This window comes from Protopterus annectens, chromosome 2.part1, assembly GCF_019279795.1.
Source record: "Protopterus annectens isolate FY-2018-M chromosome 2.part1, PAN1.0, whole genome shotgun sequence".
Taxonomy (NCBI): Eukaryota; Metazoa; Chordata; order Ceratodontiformes; family Protopteridae; genus Protopterus; species Protopterus annectens.
In genome coordinates, this window is record NC_056729.1 from 469,395,736 (window position 1) to 469,408,431 (window position 12,696).

Consider the following 12,696-nt stretch of genomic DNA (forward strand, 5'->3'; position numbering starts at 1 on the left):
CCTCCGAACTACATGCTCTAGGGACCAAAGCCTTGTCACCACAATAAACAGAACATGCTGGAGGGATAGATTCCTGTCCCAGAGACTTCCCATACTCTGTAACAGACTACCTATCTATGTCAAACAGAGCTCCTCATTAGCACTCTAAGAAAAATCTTGATGATTGGATGGGAAATGGGAAATTCACCCCGGGGATCACTTCTGTGGCTCTGCTCGACAGGGACACAGGAAAATAATTTTCTTGGGTGGCGAAAGCCAGGGTACATTTTTTGGCTAGGCTTGTATGGGCCCTAGGGTCGATAGCCTAGTACCTACCTATGAACCTATAAGCATAGCATTTTTCATGGCTTTCATAATTTTTCAAGCCTTCTTGCTTACAAAGAAATCTCAATTTATAGCTTAAGCCAAGGGCATTAATCTAGACATTCATCATTGTAAAAATTAGAGAAATATCTTACTTCTACATATAAATATAATTGGTGCACTTACACATCCCAGCAGCCCAAGATCACAGAATATTAACTAGAACTTGCTTCTCTCCAGCCTTTCTTCTCTTTTTTTTTTTTACTGTAATGCAAGCTTATTTTTCTTACAACTAAACAAGTACTTGTTTGCATTAATATCTTTAACACATACAGCAGTCAATAAAAAAACACCCCACATATAAAATATCCCTGACGGCATACTACACAAAACTGATTTGCTAAATAACATGTAGCTTATATCACAAAATGTTTTACACAAATACTAATAAGAACAAAAATTGTTTTACTTACAGTTCCTTTTTTCCTTTTAGTTTCCTGATGAACATTAATGACAAAGTGGAGTATATGCTTTACAGTCCAGCCACAAGTTTAACAAAACAGAAATCCAGTCTTTTTCAGCCACTTTTTTCTTGCAAAGCTACATTTCACAAAAGTTATTGATATTTTACTTATTCACTAATTTCAGTGTTGCTGATCTTCTTTCTCTTCATGTAAATCTCAGAATGCCAGCCTCCATTTCAAGTCTAAGGTACTCCTGATTCTTCCAGTCAAAACTTGTGGTTGTTTGTCTCTCAAGCGTTTTCCTGTGGAACACTGGAAAAGGTTTCACTGGAAAAGCTTCTCTATGAGCTTCATTGTCAGAACAATGAGAAGCATCCCCTTTCTGTTTGTTTGCTTAATTTTTGTTGGATAAACTTTTGTATTTCCTCCTTAGGCTGTTCTGCTTCTAAAAAGGTCTAATCCCCCAGGAAAAAAATATTTTGAAGACAGATGGCTACAGCAGCTTGAATCTCATACTCACTGGATAAATATGCTTGAATTCTGCCTAGTGTACAGTAAATAACTTTTCCAAAAATACTATGCCATCTCCATTTTTAATACTTTTCTCCTCTGTCACAGTTTTGTCACGATCAACTCCTCCTTCTGGTATGACTGCATATTTACTAATACAGTTCTTGGCTGCTTTCTTGTGGCCAGGTTTGGAGCATACACTCAATGTGCCCTTTCAATTAACAAATCTTTCTCTGGAACAGTCCATTTGCTTATTTTTGCTTTCATAAAATAATACAGTCTGTTCCCTCCACTTAATGTAGTGCAGCAGAAAATCTCTGGTTTTCTCTGCACCCATTGCCTTCCAATTCTGGCATTTTTTGAAACACCTCTTCTTGAGAAGTCTCATACTCAGCCAAGTCTTTTCTTCATTTCCAGCTCTTATTTTTGGAGTTTTAGCAGTTCATTTGAATAGCTAGTTAAAGCTTCTACTGTTTTTTCCAACCTTTTGTTATTTAAATTGATATACTTCTTCAATGTTTCATTTATTTTAATTAACTCTCACTACATTTGATTTATTTTTCCTCTATAATTGGAAGCCATCTCTTGTACGAAAGCTGAAACTTGAACTGCTTTTTGCGGAACAGCTGCAGGTTTCTTCCCAGCCAGTATTTTCTTTCACCTTTTCTAGCTGATTTTCTTTCAGGTTCTCTAAATTTTGTCATTGCTGGCATCCAGGCAGTGTACTTAATAGCCATCTGACAGTATCACCGTTTCTCATTTCAGTTTCTGTTTTACTTACAGAGCTGATATTAAGGTGCTGACCAGTGTTTAGTCAGCATGGAAGTCCCTTCAAAATTCATGATGAGAAGCAGTCAACACACACACCTTGACAATGTAATAATCAAAGCATAAACTACACAGGTACCTAGGAGAAGTTGAAAGTACCTGTAAAGGACATACCTCTCAACCTGCTATTGCAAGAAATCTGGACAAAACCTAAAATAATAATGAGACAAAAGCCCCAAAATAGGGACACACTTTAAATATTGCCCTTATAAAATTAGAAAGTTGCCAGACTAATGGGATTTGTGTTGCTTTTTCTGAAGGCTATGAAGTTTGAAGCTCAAATGCATGTCATTTAGTGACTTCAATCCTCAGTGATTTGCCAGAAAACCACAAACTGTGTGAGAAAAAGACCAAAATATTAGGCAAAAATCTTACATTCTGCAAAAGTTTAAAAGTCAAGAGGTATGGTACAAGATACTGACTGCTCCACCCACATGAAGAATTACTTGCACACAGTAAAATCTGCCAATAAGGTAGAAGGTTTTGTGGTGACTTCAGCCACTTCTCAATACCCAGATGGAAAGCCCAGCAGGATCAGTGCGAGTCTCATCAACAATCCGTTCCCAAACTGGAGAAAAGGGTCTCAGTGAAAACTGAGGACCTGTTGGCGAGAATCTTGTACTGCTACTAACCTGAATGCCTGAAACAGCAACTGTCCTATCACCAACTATCAAACAGGGTGTGTTCTGGTTTCTATTATCACAGCATTACACAGTAGTACGAAATCAGAGGGAGGAAGGCACGCAAGAGTCTACCATGTCATGGGATGCAGCATGATTCCCGCATGAACTTCACCTTTGCTCTGCTGCACCAAGTGAAGGAAAGGAATTATAAAAATACTATCCAGTAATGCATTCACTGAAACTGAATAATTCAAAAATCAACATGAGGCTCAACAACCTGAAATAAAAGGATACCATGGAGGGCTTTGCTTCCATTCCCATCCCTCTTTAATATACATTATCAACTCCATACTACTGGACTTTTGAAGAAAGCACAAGGTCAACCACCGTTGAATCTAGTGCCAGTGAATGTCAAAATTAACTCTGACAAAAAATAATTCTGTAGGTGAACACACAACAGAAGCCTGGAAGAAATACATTTTACCTGGTGACAAACATGTCAATCTCTGGAGAGTATCTCTTATAGATGAAATTAGCCACATCTCCTGAATTACCAGCTCCAGCAGCAAGAAGTCCACCAACATGATCACTTCCATCTGGGATGTTAACTACTGACATAGTGATGAACCCCCACCCCAATGACAGTCATTCATCAACTACTCTAAATATAACGGCATACTGCATATGTACTCTCTTGCTAACAAGATGGACTGGTTAAGACACCAAATAAGTAAAAGCACTCCAGAGGAAGCTTTCTCTCCAAAACTCAGCTAGGACCATATGCAATTCCAGCTGACTGATCTGCAGCCCTTCTCCAAAGGAATAATTACATTTCAGTCATGGAGGAATCAAGCCGAGCTCCCAAACCAGCAAGTAAAAAATTCATTAACATCACCTGTTACGGGTAAGGCTGCAAGAACAGGATATTCACCTGAAGCTTGGTTTCTTGGTCCTGTGCCAGACTGAGGAGATTATGCAGAAGTCTGCTTCAGGATACCAGGCTAGAATCTTGCTCTATTTAGCCATAGGCATACAAATAGCATCTGCATTCCCAGATGCCACATGAGCAAAGACTATGTCCTTCCAAAGCAGCATATACAGCGTTTTTGTTAATGAGCTCCATGGGGGAAGGTGATGAGCCATGACTTATCCTTCCTCTTTAGATACTCCTTTAGTCATTTCTGGGTGGGAGAGGGAGGAATGGGATCTAGAAATAAGACCATACAGGACATCATGATTTCAATGGTTTCCAATAGCAGGGGTCATCCAGTGGTGGGGTCTAAGGGAGACAGGACTTGTTATATTTTCTGTCTCAAGGATAATGGACTCTTGAGATTGTGATGCTTCTTATGAAATGTGTGCATGGAAGGTGATGTCTTCCACCAGCTCCAACAAGGACAAGTTTAGGCATAGATGAATTGCATGGGGTTGAATATAAGGCAGGCACCTTCTAAGCAAGGCCCTCTATCAGAAATCTGACACCCGATAATGACAATCTAGACACTTTGAAAAACAAACTAATTCACACAGAACAACTTTGAATTCTGAAACATGCTATTAATCTTTGGAAGTGAAGTGTACACATGAGGAGGGGAGCTGGACATCTCTAACACCCCTGCTACTGAAGTCCAAGATAGCTGTACCTCACAGCACTGGAAGTAATCTTGAGGTACAACAATCTCATAGTATATAATCCCTCATTCATATCTGTGTTTCTGAAGATCACAATTACAGTCTTCAAAACAATCAGAAACTCACCAAGTGTCAGGCAGACAGCACTTGGGGGTATGCCTACCAAAGGTGATGCATTGACTTTAGAAGCCTGCACCAGGACAAGGGCTGACACTAGGTCAACTCCCCAAAATACGCACTTCTGCAACTTTGTGGACAGGTCCCATAAGATGTCCAACTGTCTGCAAGAACACCAAGTGAACCCTCTTCAACCTAGGCCACTGTATTGTACTTGTTCAGAGGTGGAGACTTGGGGAGAACAGTCCTCAGTACAACCAATGAATCACAGCCAGATGACACAAGAGACCATTCCTTAGAGGTTGGACAGTGCCTACAATCCAGGACACACCTTCCCAAGGTGGGAACACAGCATGCCTCCTCCTCTGGGCCTCTCAATATCTCCTGATGCACAAAATATATGAGCTCAAACTGTCACTAGCTGATGATGGAATCAGGACCCATGTGCCAAAATGGATGACACATGGGAAATAAAGGCATCTCTGAGATGTATTTGTCTCCAGGAGGACAAGCTACAAGACCTGCCATCTGTTTCTTAGGCATTTTTATGGTACAGAGTTAAATAACTTGGGCTACATGCAGGGCTCTTCTACCAATCCCAACAGAGGGCAAATTCAAGCAATACCGTGATCTATCTCTAGGCACCCAAGATGCATTACTGGCAGATATGGAAGTGTTTCACATTGTGCTTCTCTCCTGCCAGTACAGATATGCTTGGTGTGGCTATTAGCTCACTACACGGTAGCTACACAAGTGCTATGAAGGCTGTAGTGCTTTAGGCATCAAACAATCATTTTCACAACATAAATCAGGCTCAATGTCCAAACTGAGCAAATGGCAGAATGAAGGCCAAACCATGCATAAGTGCAGAGGGTGTCATTACTGTAGAGTAGAAAACAGAGAAAATGATTAATCTAATCACAGACCTACCAAGGTGGTACGGTATTGGTTGTTAGGTATGAAACAGGTAATCAACATGGGAGTAAAAGATGGGGAGGGTTTATCACTGAAGAAGAGAGAATGAAAACTGAATGATTATATTTTGGGGAGGTGTACAGAAGAAAAAAAAAGAATGGAGGAAAGGAAATGTAGGAAACAGGAAAACAGCAGCAGAACTAAAAACAGTTACACCATCTCTGTAAGACAGAACAGAGCTGATGCATTTCAGCTGTAATTGACAGACACTGGTACATTTTGTCCAAGTAAATGCAAGATAATCAAATGGTTTTCTGTTAGTAACGAGATGTTTTTCAGCAATGCAAAGTTTATTTCAGTCCTTAAGACAGAAGAGATAAAATTCCACATGGAAAGGCTAATCTTCAAGTAAATGTTTTTTTCCTATATTACATGAAGATTGAAACCTAATGTGCCAGAGGGCTCCACTTTGGTATGATAGAAGGGAAGGGTAACAGAAAGATGCAACTACGTTTTTAAAGCTGTGAGGCAATGACTATGACTCAGGAGTTTGAGTTACTGAGTCCCAAACAGTAGCATGTTTTGGAAGAGTTGTTCTTCAGCTTTTCTTCCACATGCCAAAATTTGCCTTAAATTTTTCTAGTGTGTCTTTTTCAGTCTGGGAGAGTGCAGATACTCTCTGAGACAGAACAGTCTTCTGCATATCAGACAATGCAGATTTCCGTGGAGATGCAAAGATAATTACTAAAAGTTTAATAAAAAAAATAATAAACGTGTATGTGCACATGTACGTCTGTACGGATGAGTACTGTACACAAGACTAGCAGGTAGAGGAGCAAACAACTTGCATACCTTGCCGATTAAAGGGAAAAAAGTACAAAGCACTGTGAAAATACCTTCTGCATACAGAAGAAAGTGCAGTTGTGTAAACTTGCTATAACAGCAGATGCTCGAATGATCACTGCTTCAGTAGCCTTAGCTATGGCTTATATCTTGCCAAGGGTATAACAGCTGGCAGCTTCCAAAGCTTCAGGGCACATTCATAGGTTCATAGGTTCATACTAGGCTATCTGCCCTGGGGCAATTATAAGCCTAGCCCGATTCTGTATGGCTTACGCCACCCCTTGATTTGAGTATACTGTGCCCTTTTTAAGGTTTAGTTTACTGTGCCTCTGTCTAATAGTGACACGGGAGTAATCCCTGGGACAAACCTACGATCCCCCATCCACCTATCGAGATTCTTCTTGAAGAGATTCAGTGAGGTGCTCTGCCTCACATGAACTGGAATTCTATTCCAGAGCGAAGGGAGCCTCTGGGTTATGAACCTGTCCCTCCAGCAAGTTCTATTTATTTCTGTGCTGAGGTTCAAGTCCCTCAGTGTGGCTCTAAGGGATTTAGATTTACTGAGGTGGAGCATGTCCATTAATTCTGGATTTGACATAGCTTTGTATGTCAGGCATAGATCGCCCAAACTGTTAGTCAGCTCGAGCTGAGCTGACTATAAAAAAAAAAAAAAAAAAAGTTATGTACTTACTATAACTTTCCATCTGAGTTGCTGATTTCCATTTGTCTTTAACCTGTGGGACCTGGATCCAACTCAGATGTATACTCCAGCATCAGATCCAAGCTCCAAAATCCTCCCCTACCCATAATGCCCTGTCTCCCTCCTCCACTCAGATCAAGTTTGTTGCAGAACAGAAGCACCCCAACCTAGATCATATGCCTATAAACCTGACATTACCCACAAAAAAAATATCAAGAAAAAGACTAGCCAGTATAGAGGGGGCTATGACTTCCATCCGGTCCTCTACACAGCCCACACAAAGCAGGGGGAAGGAGGGAAGGATGGTTGAAGACAAATGAAAAGCAACAACTCAGATGGAACATTATGGTAAGTACATAACTTTTTTATCTGAAGTTGTTGTTTTCATTTGGTCTTCAACCTGTGGGACAGAGTCCCCAGCTACCAATAAATCCTTGAAGGTCCTCATGGAAGGATGTTCCGGAGCATGGCTCAGCCAAAGGATGCCCTGCCTCTGTTAAGAAGATGCAATGGGAGACAAATGTACGCAATGACGCCTAGGTAGCTGCAGAGCAGATATCTAAAGAAACCCTGGACCAAAAAGCTACAGAAGGAGCACAGGCCTGGTGGAATGCGCCCAGACATGCCCTGGTGGAGATAACCCTTTGGCTCTATATGCCAATAAAATGCATTCAGAAATCCATCAAGCAATAGTAACTTTAGAGACAGGCTTTCTCAAGAAGGGTTTAGAAAAGGAAACAAAAAGTTGATCAGACTTATGAAAGGATTTTGTTCTGTGCAAATGGAATGCAAATTTGAAACGAAAACTGGCAGACTGATGACCTGGTTAATATTAGTCTCTGATGACACTTTCGGAAGAAATGATGGATTAGTCCGCAGGGATACCCTGTCTTTATGAAATACCATATAAGGGGGCTTGACAGATAAGGCTTGGATCTCAGAAACCCTCATGGATGTGGTAACTGCAACCAAAAAAGCCGTCTTCCAAGACAGAAGCTGCAACTTAACCGCAGCCGCTGGTTCAAAGGGGGGAGAAACCAGAGCCAGCAGCACCAAGGTGAGATCCCAAGGGGGCGATGGGTCCTTAACTGGAGGCCTAAGTAGAAAGGTACCTTTCAAAAAGGCCTTATAAAGCTTGGATGAAGCCAAAGAAGCCAAATTCTTGCCTATGTGAAAATTAAAAATCGCTGCCAATTAAACCTTAACCGTAGAGAAGCTAGCGCCCTGATTAAAAACATCTGCCAAAAACTCCAAAATGGGTGAAACTGGTGCAGTGAAAGGATTCAGGTCAATTTGAGAAGCCCAGATTCAGAAATGCTTCCATTTACTCAAGTAAACTTTCCTGGTAGAAGATTTGTGAGCTGCTGCCAAAATTTCTTGATGGGAAAGACAGCCCGGGAGTCCTAACTATCAAGGGAACTGCAGCAGCCAAGCCATGAGCTTCAGGCTGACTAAGTCTGGGTGAGGGATCCCTGTGAGATGTGTAATCAGAACCGGATCTAGCATCGAAGGTGGACACACTGCATAAGACCACAAAGAGGGGAACCAAACTTGACAAGGCCAGAAAGGGGCAATGATGATCACTGAGCTCTCCAGCCATCAAGCTTTCTGAATGAATTGGATATCAGAGGCAGCGGAGGTTAAGCATATAGTAAGACTGGAGGGCAAAGCATGAACTAGAGCATCTTTGAGGGGCTCTCCCAGATGGGGGTTCAGAGTGAAATACTCGCTGGACTTAGTGTTAGAAGGACAGGTGAATAGATCGAAGCAAGGCTGACCCCAATTTAGAAAGATCTGCTCCACTACTGAAGGATTTAGAGACCACTCGTATGGAATCAGAATAGATCAGCTGAGCCTGTCCATCAGTATACTGAACCTCCCCGGAATGTGCTTGCCATCAGAAAATGGCCAGAGGAGATCGCCCACTTCCACAATCTCATGGCTTTGCGGCAAAGGGGATAAGATCTGGTCCCCCCTGTTTGTTGATGTACTAGACTACTGACATCTTGTCCGTCTGAATGGTAAGAGTATCCTGAGGAAGATAGGCATGGAGAGCTTGCAATGCCAAAAGCACCCCCCTCATCTCTAGGACACTGATATGCAGATAGGTTTCCAGAGAAGACCACGTGCCTTGGACTATCCTTGCCATACAATGCTCCCCCCAACCTGAGCAGGGAGGCTTCAGTGGTCACCGTGATCGCAAGGGAGGGAAGAACAAAGAGACAACCCAGAAGGAGGTCCAGGGATTGAAGCCACCAAAGAAGAGAATACTTGCAAACCTGAGACAATCGAACCAGATGTGATAAGGGAAAGTCTAGCAAGGACTACTGTACTGCCAGAGTCCACTGAAGGATTCTCATGTATGAAGGTGTGCAGTTGGAATTGGGAGTGACTGTGGCCGCCATGGATCCCAATGCCCGAAGAACTGAATCCACTGAGGGACGTCTGGCTTGAAAGATGTAAGAGACAAGATGTCGAAGGGATAGCAGTCTGTCCAGAGGTATAAACACCTTGCCTTGGGATAGTGTCTATATCAGCCCCAATGAAACTGAGAACATGCACTACTGCCAGTTGGGATTTGTTGAGATTTAAGGTTACACCCTGGTAATGAGCGCTCTTGAGAAGAAGATCCCTGGTTTGACATAGTTAATGCCTGGAGGGAGCGGAAAGGAGCCAATTGTCCAGGTAGGGGAATACCTGAAACCCCTGCAGCCGCAGGTGAGCCGACAATACTGCCATCACTTTGGTAAACATCCAGGGGATGGTGGTGAGCTGAAAGGAGCACTCTGCACTGAAAATAAATGGCTTACAGCGGGAAGCGGAGGAACCTCCGACAGCGCCTGTTCATCTTGATGTGATAGCATGCGTCTTGGAGGTCCACCAAGCACATCCTGTCGTTTATCTGCAGGAAGGGCAGAATGGACTGAAGGGTAACCATCTGGAATTTCGTCTTAGCAGCCGACAGGTTCAGGGCTGAAAGATCTAGAATGAGTCTCAAGTCACCAGTTTTCTTTGGCATTAAAAAGAACATGAAATAGATGCCTGATCTGGACTGGTCTGGGGGGACAGGCTGGATGACTTGTTTTTCGAGCAGCCTGGAAATTTCTTTGGCTGCCTGCTGCCATTGCGCAGGTGGGATGTCCAAGAGGTGTTTGGGTGGGACTGGGGGTTGAAGAAAGGGGATTGAGTATCCTCTGGATATTATCTGCAAAACCCAACAATGGCCGGTGATGGACTTCCAGGCTTTTGGGTGCAGAGATAGGCATCCCCTGACTGCCTCCAGAGACATGCAACTGGGTAATCCTTCAGGGGTGCTGCAAGGGTCTGTCCAGGAAGGGATCCCGAGACCCCAGGTTCCTCAGGCCCCCTGTGCCACAAGGGCGGCGTCCATCATATCTCCCTCTGCCTCTGGGGGAAGGCGAATCCTGAGCATTGTGGTAAGAGCTTTGAGATTTCCAGAACCACATCTTCTCCCCCCCCCATGCTGATTCCTAGAGAAAGAACGTTGTGGGATGGAGAAGTGGATCCTGACAGCAGAGTCTTCCTGTCCTTCTCACTCTGGACTAAGGTGTCTCAAACAGTCTTAGTAAAAAGCATGGAACCATCATAGGGGCATTCGTAAACGATGCCTTGAAGGGATCCAAGAAAGCACAAAGCCAGCGCCAAGCAGGACACCTGATAGCTACATCTGTCCTGGCAGCCCTAGAGTCACCTTCCTTAGTGTGTATTAAGAGCCTCATGGAAGTACTCGATATCGAGGTAAGGCTGGCCATATGGGAGAACGCCTTTTCCTCCTCTGACGACTTGAACCCTGGGGCAGACTCAGTGACCTCTTTGACAGGTCCGACTGCAGTCTAACAATGTGTGCCATGTAGTTCAGTGCACGCAAGGCAAATGTAGGTGAAGTGTAAGCCCGCTTCACGAAATGGTCCATAGTCCGAGACTCCCTGTCTGGAGGATGGACCACAGAGATCTGAGGAAGCTCTTTCTTGGTGGTTATCCCAACCACCATGGCACTGACCTAGGATCCCTTCAACCAATGCTGCCTATCAGAGGGAATGCTGAGTATTCTGTCCAGGCGCTTTGGGAGAGACTCAACCATACCTGGTTCCCTCCATGCCCTGGATGAAATTAAATCCACTAGGAGATCTGTGGGAGGGAATACCGAGGAGGTAGAGTGTCCTGTGCCAAAAGCCTCCAAGAATACTGACTCATCTGGGTTGGACTTTTGGGAAGACCACCCTCCGTGCTGATGCAGAATTTCCAAGATGTCTATAAAGGAGACATCCTCCATGGGTAATTGGGGGAACCCTCCCCTCCTTCCAAGTCTGTATCTTCTGTGAGGGACTCTGGTGAAAGTCCAAGAGCCTCCTCTTGCACGTGTGTTTCTGAGGGAGCTCCTCAGGGGTGATTTCTGGGGAGGACTCGGAAACCTTAGGGAATTACCAGGGGGGAACCTCCTGGAGTGCAGTGGCAACAGACTGTCCCTGAGGGGGTAGGATGGCAGACTCCAGCCCAGAAAAACAGGGAGCCAGGATGGACTCCGAGGATGACAGCGTCAAGGGTCTAGAAGGAGCCAAGAGGACCCTCTCCACTACATCAAAAGCAGAAGGTGAATGAACCCCTGAAGCAGGAATAACCAGGACCGGATCTGCCACCCCTGAGCTAAGGGGGAGCTGGAGCCGAACCTCCTGGTGCTGAAACTCCGATAGGAAGGGCAGACTCCAAAAACCTCAAAGTTGACACCATCCCTTTGGATCTGACGCTGAGGCTATGGCTCAGAGAGTTGGTCGGCACCGAAAACATTGGAGCTGAACCACTCAGGGCAATGGTTGGCATCAAGGTACCTGGAACCATCGGCGCCGACCCCTCAATACTGGGAAACTTCGGACCCAATGACTCTGAAATTGGAGGTCAGGTCGGAGAAGGAGCAATGGGAAGGAAAATGGACTGCATGCTCCCAGCCCCAGAAAGGGAAGGAGCAGGCAAGATGCCCAACTGAATCTGGGCCTAAATAAACTTCCGCATCAACAGGTCCACCTCGGCTTCAGAAAGGCTCTGAGAGGACCAGATGGAAGAAGCCACCAACCTGGGCCTGGAGTGGCACTGAGGGGAGGCAGAAACAGGGGATCGAGTCTGGGTAGTCTCTGGCTCTAGTGAGAAGTGAGGGGATCAGAATTGAGGAGAGTCCCGGGTCGGATTTGGCTGTGACTTGGTTGGGGGCTCGACCAAGGAAGAGTTGTCAGGGGACTGCTTTCTAGGCCAGTCCCATTCCTTTGAATGGGTCTTTTCCCTGTCTCCGGACTTCTTGGTAGGAGGTTGAGTCCCAGAAGCCAGGGTGGAGGAAGAACCACCCACTGAAGGGAGGAGGCCCTTAAGAATCAGTCGATCAGGGCACGGGGATTGAAGCCTGCACAGATCAAGCAGGAGGAATCCAGGTGAGCAACACGCAGGCAAACAATGCACAAAGTGTGGCCATTAGAAGGAGGAAGCTTATGGCCACACTGTACATTTTCTGAAGCCCGACTTGGGTGGTTCAGCCATGGTCACAGGAACCCAAATGCACTACACTCACACACGCAAGACAGGGAAAGGAGGAAATGGAGCAAGAAAGAGAAAGTGAGTTTTTTTTTTTAAACCGACACGAAGCACACAGGGATAGGGTAGGGTAAAGAAGAGATGTAAAGACACCCGAAAGGAGAAGAAAACAGATGGAAAAAAAGATCAAAAAATCTACTGCTTACTTTAAAATGAAGCTAGG

The 12,696-nt window shown here is 44.4% G+C and overlaps 1 protein-coding gene across 5 annotated transcripts in view; it reads right to left on the reverse strand.

Moving 5' to 3' along the window:
• GAB1 (GRB2 associated binding protein 1) overlaps positions 1-12,696 on the reverse strand; it is a 1,599,067-nt gene that overhangs the window by 548,176 nt on the left and 1,038,195 nt on the right. The window lies entirely within an intron of this gene.